This window comes from Diceros bicornis, chromosome 17, assembly GCF_020826845.1.
Source record: "Diceros bicornis minor isolate mBicDic1 chromosome 17, mDicBic1.mat.cur, whole genome shotgun sequence".
Taxonomy (NCBI): Eukaryota; Metazoa; Chordata; class Mammalia; order Perissodactyla; family Rhinocerotidae; genus Diceros; species Diceros bicornis.
The window spans coordinates 51728703-51741496 of NC_080756.1; positions in this window are offsets into that span (position 1 = coordinate 51728703).

Here is a 12794-nt window from a genome sequence, read left to right on the forward strand (position 1 = left end):
CAAACTTTACTTTTACTCCCCTTTTTGTTTTTGATGTCACAATTTACACCTTTTTATACTGTGTATTCAAAAGAAAATTATTCTTGCTATAGTTATTTTTAATATTGTTGTCCTTTATCTTTTATATTAGAGTTAAGTGCTTAACGCACCACCGTATACAGTATTAGAGTATTCTGAATTTGAGTATATATTCACCTTTATCAGTGTCCCGTATACTTTCTATGTTCTCATGTTGCTAATTGGTATCCTTTCATTTCAGCTTGAAGCACTCCTTTCAGCATTTCTCGTAAGGCAGGTATAGTAGTAATGAATTCCCTCAGCTTTTGTTTGTCTGAGAAAGTCTTTATCTCTCTTTCAATTCTTAAGGAAAACTTTGCCAGATAGAATATTCTTGCTTGGCAGTTTTTTTCTTTCAGTGCTTTAAATATATCATCCCATTTTCTCCTGGCTTGTAAGATTTTTGCATGGAAATCTACTGATAGCCCTATAGGGTTCACTTGTAAGTTACTAGCTTCTTTTCCTCTTGCTGTTTTTAAGTTTCTCCCTTTGCCTTTGATTTTTGACAGTTTTATTATAACTTATCTTGGAGAGGATCTCTTTAAGTTGATTTTCGTTGGTGACCTATGAGCTTTGTGAACTTTGATATCCAAATCTCTCACCAGATTTGAGAAGTTCTCAATCATTATTTTAAAATAATCTTTCTGCCCCTTTGTTTCTCTCTTCTCGTTCTAGAACTCCAGTAATCTGCAAATTGTTTTTTTTTTTTATATTATCCTATATATCATGTAGGCTTTCTTCACTCTTTTTCATTCTTTTTTCTTTATTTTGCTCTGACTGGATAATTTCAAAGGTCCTGCCTTCTACTTCTTGAATTCTTTCTTCTGCTTAATCCATTCTGCTGTTGATGCTCTCCACTGTATTTTCATTTCATTCATTGTATTCTTCAACTCCAAAATTTCTGTTTGGTTCTTTTTTTTATGATTTCTATATCTTTGTTAACATTCTCATTTTCTTCATGCATTATTTTCCTTATTTTGTTGAATTTTTTTTCTTTTCTTCTTGTAGCTTCTTGAGCTTCCTTAAAACAGCTATTTTTAATTCTTTATTGGTTAAAATGCAGATCTCCATGTCTTTGGGGCCAGCTACTAAAAGATTATTGTGATCTATTGGAGGTGTCATTTTTCATGATCCCTGAAGTTTTGCTTTGCCTTCTTTGCATTTGAAGTAGCAATCACCTCTTCCAGTCTTTATTAACAGCCTTGTGGGAGAGAATTATCTCCCATCAACCCTGCTAATGATTCTGAGGCTTTCTAGGACCTTTCATGAATGCACCCACTCCACACTGCTTGCTGCCTTTTGTGGCAGAATTCTTAAGCTTGTATACCTTGTCTCAGTCCTGTGGTGCACCAGCCTGAGTGCTGAAAGCCTTCCTTTTGTTTTCCCAAACATAGTACTAAAGCTCAAGCTTGCGATCTCTCCTTCTTTTATAGACTTAGGCTGGGTTTCCACACATGCTCACTAGCCATCTGCCAAAGCTCACTGTCTCCATTGCAGTTGGGAGTGCCCACAGGGAGCCAGCCACAGAGTCTGAGTGTTTTGGGGTGAGGTTTCCTGAGTCCCAGGGGTGCCCATGGGCCATTTGGGTGGATCCCCTGCTGAAGGTGTTCCCAGCAGCTCATGAGCAGTCTTCTTGATAGAGTCCACAGTGCAGTTAGTAGTATCTTCATCCTTTAATGCCCTCTGAGAGTTGTAACTGCTGTTCTCTCAGCTTTTTCCTGCCCGCCAGTCATCCATCTCCTGATTCAGTCCTCTGGATGGGGAGACAGAAAAATGAGCCTCTTTGGTAGCATCCCACAAAGCTGGGGAAGCTGGTTGCTCACTTACACTCCCTTACTTTCCCAGTAAAAGAAAACCCAGCTGAGAAGGTCTCTCTTGGCCCTAAGCTGTGTTACCTTGGGGGACAGGTAATGTGGGTAAAGTCAAGATGTTTTTCTTATCCTACTTAATGCATCCAAATTCATATTGTTTTGCTCCAATAGTGTGCTAGAACTTCTCTTCTGGAAACCTGGACTTCCACAAAGGCTCTCTTGTCTGTGGGTGATTGTCTAAACGGTGTTTTTCAGGGCCTCACTGATCACAGCAGAAAGGGGCTAAAGATGGTTCACAGGTAACTGCAGGGTACAGCAGGGATTGAGCTCTATATCACTCAACTTCAGATTATATAATGCTCCAAACACCAACAATATTCAAGACAATGTTGATGAAGAACATGATGATGCATTTTAGTATTAGTCCAAGGAATAAATCAAGTTCTGGAAAAAAAAATGCCTACAGGTGTATTGAACAATAAACATGTGATGGCAGGGGTGATATTACAGATCCTGGGAAAAAAGTAGATCACTTAATAAAGGTAATGGAAACAATCACTACGCTAAGGGAAAATATTGAATATCGAAGATATAATTGTAAAAGAACTCTTCACAAGTTTAATAGGAAATATAGTAAAATATCTCAAGATCTTTGGTTAAGGATACATTTCTTAATAAAATTTCAAAAAAAGAAAATCATAAATGCCAATGATGCTATAAAGGAATAATTAAATAAACAAATGCATTTTCTGGACAATAAAAGATATCATTACAATTGGAAAGATACACCCAGACTAGCACAAGTTATACAATCAGTGAGTGGTATGCTCGATCAGGCTCATAGCTAATCATAAGATGATGTCAGGAATTTTGAGAACCAGTTGTTAAACACAGTCATTATCAAGATTCAATTATATAAACATAAAATATTATAAATTATATTAACAATAAAAGTGGGGCCAGCCCCGTGGCTTAGCAGTAAAGTGCGTGCGCTCTGCTACTGGTGGCCCGGGTTCGGATCCCAGGCACGTACCGATGCACTACTTGTCCGGCCATGCTGAGGCAGCGTCCCACATACAGCAACTAGAAGGATGGCAACTATGACATACGACTATCTACTGGGGCTTTGGGGAGAAAAAATGGAAAATAAAAAAGGAGGAGGATTGGCAACAGATGTTAGCTTAGGGCCGGTCTTTCTCGGCAAAAAGAGGAGGATTGGCGTGGATGTTAGCCCAGAGCTGATCTTCCTCACAAAAAAAAAAAAAAACAATAAAAGTAATAAATACTCAATACTCGTTACTTCTAGTTATTCTGCTAGAGGTACTATACTTATGAAATTACTTACATCTATTATATCTGAGTGGTGGAAATACTATATAATAGTTCACTACTACAAATCTCTTCCTTTCCCAATTCTGCATTCAGTGATATCATGTTAGTAGCTTTAAATTGACTATGGTCAGAGTATTTACATCACTAAAACTGGCAGACACTACAAATGAGGTTTTTCCCCCAACCAGAGAGCTGGTTATTAAACATTTACTAACTTACACTGGATGCACTTGACAGTAGATTTCTATCTAGAATATATGAAGAACTTCTGTATGTCAATAAAAAGGCAAACAATTCAATATAAAATGGGTAAATATGTGGAAAGACAATTCACAGATAAACAGTCCAGAATATCCTTTAAGCATATTATTATAAATAAAGTTAAATATAAGTAATAATCGTGGAAAGGCAAACTAAAACACTCTGAGACAATTTTGTATCCATATTAGAAAAATTAAAAGATTATAGATTCCTAATCATGGCAATGACCTGGAAAAATGGAAAGTTTCATATACTTCTGCTTGTGAAAGTAATACAAAATTTGGGCGAGCAATTTGTCAATATTTGTGAAGTTTTGATTGTATTTACCACAGCCACATAATCGCGCTTCTAAGTACATACTCTAGAGAAACTCTCCTATATATGTGATTAAGGAGAGGTATTGAAGAATATTCAAGACAGCACTTTGAATGATAGCAAAAAGAAAAAAACAGAAGAATCTAAATATCTTTAGAAAATAATAGGTAAAAATATTTTACTTTCTCAGAATAGACTATATTTTATGAGGAAAATGAATAAAATAGTACACTATTGAGTGTACCAATATTAATGGATATCAAAAATATAAATTTGAGGCTATATAAATGATTCCAAAAATATGCGTTACACATTGTTTATATCAGTTTTAAAAATGTATGCAAGACATAGCGGTATATATTAGATATCAATAGATAGGTAGTAAGAATACTTTAAAGAGAAAGGAGGGAATGAAATCAGGAATAAGTACACAAGGACTTCACATCTATTCAGAATATTATATTTCTTAAGCTCGATGGTGGGCACACTAGTGTTTGTAATATTATTCTTGAAGCAAAAATTATATAAATAAGGCAATTTAGAGACACCACAGAATATTTTTATAAACTTAGGGTAACAGAAAATTTTCTAAACAACCCAGTAAATCTCCAAATCAATAAATGAAATACTAGAAACATTTATGAACATAACTATGTGAAAATAACAGCTATGTCAAATAATAATAGAAAAATACATAAAACTCATAACCAATGTTTGCTGTGTGCTTACTATGTACCACACATTATTCTTTATGCAAAAGATACATCAGCAAACGAGGCAAACTTCCTGTCCTTTCAGAGTTTATATTCTGGTGAGGAAGAAAGATAAAAAGCAAAAAAAACAGGGTAGAATAAATCATACAAGTAAAAATAAACTAAAATAAGAAATAAAACATATTAATAGTGTGCTCAGGAAAACAACTCTAGAAGATAACATTTGAAGAGAATTTGAAGGAAATAACGATTGTTTTGGGCAAATTAAAACCATGTCTGTGGGAGTAGAAAGGCCAAAGGTCTTGAATTAGAAATAAACGGTGTTACTGGGGAACGATAAAAAGAACAAGGAGGCTAGAGAGACAGAAAGGAGGTGAGTAATTGGTCAAAGAGAGAAGAAACACTGATATTGACTACTTGACCACCTCAGAGTATCAAAAAAATAAAAAGAAATAATATATATGTCTTGAAAGTATTTTTGAGATGGTTTCCATTCTTTTGACTGCATCACTCCTCTGAGGCTAAAAATGTGAGTCATTGCCCTAAAAGATACAAATGAATATGTCTTTAAGAATCTAAAACTACATCTCGTTATAAAGAAATATTTTGCCTTCTGCTTTTTAATCACATTTGGAAACAACCACTTGAACACTATTTTAGTGTAATAATGACTGTTCATGTTAATTTTGATAACACATCACTTTTTAAAATTTCTTTTTGACTCATCTTCTTGACATCTTATTAAGAGAAAACTCTGCAAATGATATATTTTTCAATAATATGCATAGAATTAAATATATTTAGAAAGTGAACTTTTGTGTTTTGAATCACAAAACCAAGTCCCATAAGGTCCATTTGTATTTTACAATAAAAATAGATTAAAACTATCCACTGGACTTACAGCTTATTACGTCCACATATTAGGTCATCACCCCCTTCCTTAAGCTGGTTACTCTATATTAGTGGTACCATCATAATTTCATTCAGTGAGATCTAGAACCATATACATCATTCTTACCCTTTCCCTCTCCTCACTCTTGTCTTCACCAATTGTTAGATTTAATGTCACCAACTACGTCAATTTACCACCCTAATTAGTGTCATCTTCTCCATTCCTAACATCACAGTCCTGTATTAAAACACCATTTACTTCTACTGCCCATAACTATTGTTTTTGTCTGTTCTTTATCCCCATTAATATTAAATCTATTGCTCTCAGAGCAGGTCAAATTGTCTACTTAAAGCTTGGAAATCTGACCTTGTCAATCCTCGCTTAAAACTCCTCAGAGAGTTCTTATTCACTACATGGTACTATTCAAGCAAGATAGCTTAGATTATGAATCTTCCTTCTTCTCACCCACACCCACTTCTTGTCATTCCAGACTGTTCCAGGCTCCATTCTCATCTCCAGATAGTCATAATCCCACTTAATCCACCAACATAAGCATATAGAGTTTATAGCTCTCTTTATTAGTTTTATTTTCTCTTCTATGTTTTTGACAGTTCTATCTTTGGTTCTTGGTATGTTTTAACCTCATTCACCTTGATATGTAACACATTTTTTAAAAACACTCCCCTAAAATCACCTAATCCAGGACATCTTCCCAAACACCATTTTCTCATAGTTGATAATGGCAATCCATTGTGAAACTGTCATCTATGATTCTATCTTTTATAGAACCCAGTAGTGGTGTCTACCACTGCAAATTACATATTAATTACATATTAATTTAATTACATATTAATATTAATTTAAAACCACATGCTTATGTCTATGCCTTAAATAGACTGTTAAAAATTAGATGACAGGGGTCATGCTTTATACTTTATTCAACTAGGTATATCCGTTGCTAAAGAATATGCTTCCCACACAGAAGAAGTCCTCAATAGATACCAACTCAGAAAATAAATAGAAAACAGTCTTCATGAAAATATCAGAAATTTCCTATTTTTTATGTATTTATTCTTCACGTATTTGTTGCACTTTGGCATTGTTAAGTTTATGTAAAATAATGGAGAAAAAATTAATGCAATATAGAAAGGCAATTGGCTAAAACCACAGAAGGAGCATTGTAATTTTTAGTGGTTATTTTCATACTCTCCAAGAGGGTAATGTAAGAGTTGTAGAGTTTAAACCACATGCATTTTTATTCATATGTACACAAATTAATCTATTGGGGATAAAGGAAGAAGTAATGAGTCAACTAGAATTTGACCATCTGCTGTTAAGTGCATAATTCCAAAAAAAAAAAAAAACAAGAAAGAAGTTATGACTTGGGAGACCTTGGTTCTACCCAGATCTGCAACTAATGAGCTTTTTTCCTTTGGAAAAGTGCTATTATCGCTGCATCTATTCCTTAGGCACTTGAGATAAGTAATGTCCAAATTTTATGACATCTACAAAATTCTAGGATTCTCTGATATTTAAAGTACTGAAGTAAACACAAAATTCATTTGGATGCAAGATACAGAATTTGTAAATGCAATTTTTTTTTTCATGAATATGGAGAGTACCACCGTGGCAGGGAACAGATGGTTAAATGGCAAACAAATAAACAAGCAATCAAAGAAAAACAACCAGGATGCTAAAAGAAATTTGAAGTCATCTGACTTGTAAGGCATGCGTGTGATTTACTTGAGAGCAATTTTGAAAAGAGTTACTATTTATATGGCTGTATATTCAAAAACTCTAAGATAATACCTCAGGAAAAAAATCTTTTCTGTTCTACTAATTTCATATTGTTTGATATTAAACACACAAACAATGAAGTCTCCTAGCATGGGCTAAGTTAATATAATGAAATATTTCTTTGTGAAAGAAATGACATCTCAATAGAATGATTATTTTTAGAATTATAGAAAGTTTCAACTGAGATGGGACCAAGAAATTATTTATCTATTACTAGCTCAGGAAATTATGCCAAGTAATATTAGTTAGTTGCCAAGATAGTGACCTGTACTCTCTCTCTTTCCGCCGAATATTCAACATTATGGACTCTGTGCCTTGTGTTCATCCTCTTACAATGTATTAGTTGACGTTATATCTGTCTCACCCAGTATATAAATACCTAGCTGAATGTTCTGAATAAACATTTTAGGTTCTGAATAAATATTTCTTCAAGTGTGTGTGCAGATTTTTTACCTTTATTTTACTCAGCATTTCACTTCTGCTTCACGTCCATGCATATCCAGACTCACTTCTATTTATCCCGGTTCCTTTTACTTACTTCACTGCTCATGTGAGTTTTAGAATTTGTCTTTTTGAGATGTCTCTTATCAATTCAAACACACTTACCGAAAAGTCAAGACTATAAAAGTTTCATTTGGTCATAACCACACATTTCATGCTTTCATTTCTGGCCAACTGTCCCGTAAACACCTTTGGCAACATACAATTTTAGTGTCACAGCTTGAAGTGAGCATTCTGCCAAGAGGACTGTTTCTCACCACAAAGTTGGTTTGTGGCCTCACCACCTCCTCCCCTTACACAGGAAGAGCTTAACATACGCTCAGCAGTGCAAGCCAAGCTGTATCTTACTAGCCAGGAAGGATGGTTGGTTAGGTTTGGTGGTTATTCTCACCTAACAAAAGTAGTTTCTAAATAGTTTGTTGAGGTGGTGGTGGTTGTTCTCAAATGACTTAAACTCAGGCTGTTTGCAAAGCGTTGTAACTTTCTTTCTCCAATAATTTTAAGAGGTCAGGTAAATATGTCCATATGAAGCCCATGTATTTTTGTACTCAAATTACTGTTTTTGTGTAAATTCATTTTAGTTGGTTTTATGCCATTTATTAAAAAGTATGCTTTTCTGAAAGCTATGCCATGTCGTTTTGCAGCATCACGTCACCAAAGCATTACTGATGTTTAGCAAATCCTAAATAAATATTCCATTGCGACAGAGGCAAAGTGAGTATATGTTCACCACTGGGAATGAAACTTGAATTTCTTTGCACATATTATTTCTTTATAGAATTTTTTTAACTCCTCCTCTCTCTTTTAATTTTTTTAACTCGCCATTCTGGACTTATCTTAGAATATGCCTCTTTAAGAATCCTTAAAGACAGATGTTAACTAGGCTTATTGTGGTGATCATTTCACAATATATACAAACACTGAATCATTACGTTGCACAACTGAAACTAATATAATGTTATCTGTCAATTATACCTCAATAAATAAGTAATTAAAAATCTTTGCCCTCCTCAAAAAAGGAATCCTTTCCTTACTCTATCAGTTTGTTTAGGGGCCTTTATATACAAAACCATAGCTCCCCATGCTTGGCCCTATCATGGTGTTTATTTCAAGAAACTACTTGTAGGTATGTTTTGTGACTTCCTCACAGGGCTTTAAGTTTCTATTTGAACTAAATGAAATGAGTAGAATATTCTGATTCTCTGTTTCTGCCTTATTCTTATCTCTTTTTCTCAATCTTCTAGTTAAGAGACATATAATCTTAGTTAAATCTAAAGCTACTAATATAAAAATAACTCTTCAGGCAAGTGTGATCTGGATTTCCCCATAAAAAACCCACGTTTAAGCATCCATTCATTTCCTTTTACAAACTAAATATTTGTAAAAATGTGGTTGTTAGAAAATATCATTACATTTCTTGTATATAGATCTAATTTTACTGTGTATAATAGTCAATGGAAAATGTTGATTACCTGAAAAGAATTTTAGTACAAGAATGTCAGAGATAATATTCTTTTTTTCTTCAACTTGTTTTGTATCTGCTTATCTTGTTTATTCTTGAACTTGTTTCATACTTACTTGTTCATTTTCTATCACCTACACTAAAATTTAAACTCCATGAGGGCAAGAAATTTTGTCTGGATTGTTTACTTCGACATTCCCAAGGCCTACAAAAGCATCTAGCAAATAGTAGTCACTAAAAAAAAATGTGTTGAATAAACTAGTCTATTTTCCAACTCAAAACATATGACCACATAAAATTTGCTTTCCTTCCTTTAGAAATTCTTGGTATATCTTTAAGATTTTTGAATTGGTAACTTTACTTTTCCTTATAATTTCATGTGTTCTTTGATTATCTTATCTTACTTTATATTTTATCTTAATATTCTGAATAAATGAATAAAATAAAATGTATACTGAGATAATCTTGCTAATTGGCATCAACACTTACATACGTACTTATTTTTTATGCAGGCTAGAGGTGTGTATTTAAGTTCCCAATTCCTCTGCATATGATGTATATATGGTAGAGATCCAATTTTATGTTTTTATACTGGTACAAAATATTCTCAAGCACTAATTATTTAATAGTATATTTTTTCCTACTTAATGTGCAATGCAACCTCATATATTGTTTTATCTATGTTCACGACTTTTTCTTGTCTGTATTTTTTCTCTTTTTCAATTTGTCTGATTTGTCTGTATTCTCATATCACTTTGTCTTACTTAACATAACTTTAGCAAAGGTCTTAATATCTTTAGGACAAAGTTTCCACCTTTTCTTCTTCTTCAATAGTGATGGACCTGTTGGCTTTTGCAATTTAATGAACATTTAGGATTCTGCTTTGTAAGTTTCACAACAAAACCTGGGATATTAACCAGAATTGAATTGAATCTCCAAGATATTTTAGGATTAATTGACACCATTACGAGATCCCATAGTCCTATCAAAATTTAGTTCTTTTTGAAAATATTTCTATAAAATTATTTAAGTTCCATACAGATCTTGTCTGTTTCTGTTAGATTTACTCATAAGTGCCTTACAGTGCCTTTCCATTGTGGTTGTTAATAGTATACGAAAAAAATTAACCGTTTCTGTTTATTATTGGCTTTTAATATAATAGTTTTTGCAAATTATTGCTACGTTTAATTATACTTTTTCTTTTTTTTTGCTGAAGAAGATTCACCGTGAGCTAGCATCCTTGCCAATCTTCTACTGTTTAGTACGTGGGCCACCAGCACAGCATGGCCACTAACAAAGCAGTGTAGGTCTGTGTCTGGGAACCCAACCCAGGACACCAAAGCAAAACATGCTGAACTTAACCACTAGGCCACTGGGGCTAGGCCACCTGGGCTGGCCTGTATACTACTATTATTTCTATTAACTGGTCATTAAATTAGTTTTTATTTTGTATGTGGATAAGCATATCATCAGCAAAAAAAAAAAAAAAATTTAAGTCCTTATCTCTTTAATTTCCTGTGCTGGTCTTAGTGTGCTGAAGAATCCCGCAGTAATATTGAAAAGAAATGGTATCAGTGACCGCTTTGCCTTCACGATTTTCTAAAAGACTACTAATATCTTGAAGTTAAGAATAATGTTTATATAGATCTTAATATGTATGCTAAAGATTGTTTTTATCATGAAAAGGTATTGAAATATAGCAAATGTGCTTTCCATGTTAATGTAATCATGTTGTATTTCTTTAATCTATTATTTGTAGCAAATTGCACTTATTATTTTTCTTCCAAGAGAAAATTATTATTACTATCCTGAAATAAACTCAATTTGGTCATCTATATTAGTTTTAGACACTGTTTGATTTAGTTTGACACTGTTCTAGGATTTTGCAAAAATTTTCATAAGTGAGATTGACCTTTCCTTTTTGTTTCTTGACACATTCTCTTCCAATTTGGGCATCAAAGTAATTCTAGTTTTAGTGAAAGAAATAGCAACTACTCTTTTGTTCCCCCTACTGTCTAGAAGCATTTGTATAAGTTATAATGATCTTTTTCTTGAAAGTTCATTATTTCTCTCCTGTAAAACTGGCTTTTGTGTTATCCATGTGTGAGGATTTTGAATAACCTACTGATTTCATAAAAATTATTCTAGCTCTATTTTTTTTTAAATTTTTTGTTTATTGCAGTAACATTGGTTTATAACATTGTATAAATTTCAGACGTACATCTTTATTAATCTTTCACAGAATCAACATTTGCCTATGTTAATTTTATCATATATTATACATATAAATAGTTACTGTGTCTAATTGTTTTCTTCACTGAAGATTATTGCCTAATAATTATCTCTTATTGGTTGAATGGATCGTGAATTTACTGACTGAAGTTTTGTTTTCACGAGCACATATTTAGTGAAAGTTAGTATGAGTGACTCTGCTCTTAGCTGTTTCCTTTTAGAGTGGTTTTTTGTTTTCTTCTTCAAAGTGCCCCACCTGTATTATAATTATTATTATTATGACATTCTAAAGAAACTCCAGCTATTTATTTTTAAATGAAATTTTTATTTTAGAATAGTCTTAAATTTACATAAAAATTGCAAAGATAGTACAGAGAGTTCTCATATACTCCATATCCATTTTCCCATATTATTAACAGTTTACATTAGTATGGTAGATTTGTCACAATGAATGAACTGATATGGATACATTATTATTAAATAAAGAACATATTTTATTCATATTTCTTTAATTTTTACCTAATGTCCTTTTTGTATTCCATTATCCCACCCAGATAACACATTACATTTAGTCGTCATGTCTCTTTAGGCAGTGACAGTTTACTTTTTCTTAATGAAACAGAAATTGTGAGTAGTTAAAAATCAAAACATTAAGATATTAGTTGATTATGTTTCTATTCTGGCATGAAATTTGGTGCTATTATTCTATCTAATAAAGAGGGAGTAATATAATGTGATGTCCACAAGGAAAAAGGAGAAAAGGGTCCTATTTGGGAACAGAGATGGATTTGCGACATCCACATGTGTTGTAAAGGAAATAATATTGACTATAAATTGGTACTTATTTAAGCTACGCATATTATAGTTCATCATGGAATTCTTTATTTTGTATAACTTTGTATTTTCCTATGTAAAAGGTCATGTTTATACAAATATAAATATATATACAAATATATGTATTTACGTGTGTGTGCATATGTATATGTATGTGTGTATACAGGAAAAATATCTCGATTAGTTCCAACTTACATGATACAGCATACTTGATTCCACTTAAATTTATGACAACGTGTGCACTGGATGATTAAGAAATGTATTTAATTTTCTTCTGTTTTTTTTCACACAGTACTTACAACCATATTTTATATTTTTTGATTCAGAAAGATATTATACCATCCCGTCACTTGTTTCTCAAAACCTTGGGAAACTTCTTGTCACCGAATTCATCATTTTCAAGTCATAAAATGATGTTAGGATCCAACATTTATTTCACCAATTGGCAAAATTTTCTGTGTAGTCATAGGTGGAAGCACTGTGGTTTGTGCTTTCTTTGCTTTTTCAACAGGAAGATGAGATCAGAATAGCGTTTGTCGTAGCTTTGTCAGGGATCGAAATTGACTGGACATCTCTAGTTTCAATTC